Consider the following 1,675-nt stretch of genomic DNA (forward strand, 5'->3'; position numbering starts at 1 on the left):
AAATATATATATCAGTTTTTAAAGCCTAATCTGCACACTGTCAAATGTGCCCATCCTAAACATTTAGTTTGGTAGTCTTGAAAAACTCCACACGCACACACACACACACACACACACACACACCCTCTTACCACCGAGTCTGGCTGGAGGACCCCCACACACCCATCACCCCCACCCCAGCCTAACCTCAGGCAACCACCACTCTGCTCTCTGTTGCTATGGATCAGTGTGATCTCTTCTGGACGTTCACAGGAATGAGTCACACAGGGCAGTAAGGAGGATATTTTGGCTGGCTGCTGTCACTCAGCAAAACACTCCTCGGTATCTCCCCACATCGCTCCGTGAACATTGTGTCCCTTTCTAGAGGTGCAGAAGGCTCCATCGGCTAAATGCTCCGTGACTTGTGTACCCACCAAGTGGCTCATTTAGGACTAAGTGTGTGTATTGTTTCGTTTAGAAACTATGAAGAATGAAACTGCAAGGGACATTCAGAGATAGCGCTCTGTGTGTGGATGTACATTTTTATTTGTTCCTGGCAAAAAGCTAAAAGTAGAATTGATCATATAGGCAGTGTATGCTGATCTTTACAGAAAACTATCAAAATGTTTTTCCAAAGTGAGGGAATGACTTGCATTCTTCCCAACAGCGTAGGACAGTTTAAATTGTTCTGCCACTTCGTCAGCACTTGGTGTTGCGGGTTGTGACGTTTAATCTTGGGTGTCATCTTGATAGGCCTGAGAGATCCCTAGGAGATCAGCAAAGCACACCTCTGGGTGTGTCTGGATGAGTCACGGGGTGTGACCTGGGGACTGTGTGGCCCCTTCTCAGACTCTCTCTTTTGCTCTGTTTCCTGTCTTCCGAGAAAGGAGCAGCCTTACTCCTCGACACCCTCCACCAGGAGGTTTCTGTAATGGAGCCAGCTGACCATGGACTGAACCCAGTGAAACCATGGGCCAAAGCAAAGCTCTTCTCCTGCAAGTTGTGTGCATTAGATATTTGGTCACAAAAATGAGAGGTTGGCCAATGTATCAGTCTTTTCAACTTTAGCTCATTGTCTAGTTTGTATTTTCAATCCCCAATCACTAATAGCATCGAGTGTCTCCTCGTCCATTTAGATACCTTCTTTAGTCAACTGTTTGGTTGTATTGCTCATTTTTAGACTGACTTGTTCTTATTAACTATAACAATATATTTTATGTGTATGTGTGTAATATTTCAGGCACAAATCCCAGGTCAGTTACGTGTGTGGGGATGCCCTGTCCCAGCCTGGGCCCTGCCCAGACTTTGATTCTCTTTATAGTGTGTTTCAAGGGGCAGAAGTTGGCAATTCAGATGACACCCAGTTTATTGATTTCCGATTTATGAGTTCTTATGGGTCGGGCTTTTTATGTCCGTAGAAAAGTTTGCTAACTCCAACACACCAAATATTTTCTCTCAGGTTTTCTTTTTGCAGTCTTATAGTTTTAGATTTTGCATGGAAGCCCGCAGTTCATTCTGAGTTAGTTTCTGTGCCCATTAGGAAGTGAGGGTTAAGGGCCAGCCCATGCTGATGTGCAGTTCCCAGCACCATTTATAGGAGCATTGCCCGGTCCCCTATTGAAAGTTTGTTGGAGCCTTGTTGAAGTCATCGGGCCACATATGTGCGTGTTTCTTCCAAGGCACAGTAACAACCTGA

Source organism: Fukomys damarensis, unplaced genomic scaffold (assembly GCF_012274545.1).
Source record: "Fukomys damarensis isolate Sample0158 unplaced genomic scaffold, DMR_v1.0_HiC HiC_scaffold_24, whole genome shotgun sequence".
In the NCBI taxonomy this organism is placed as follows: Eukaryota; Metazoa; Chordata; class Mammalia; order Rodentia; family Bathyergidae; genus Fukomys; species Fukomys damarensis.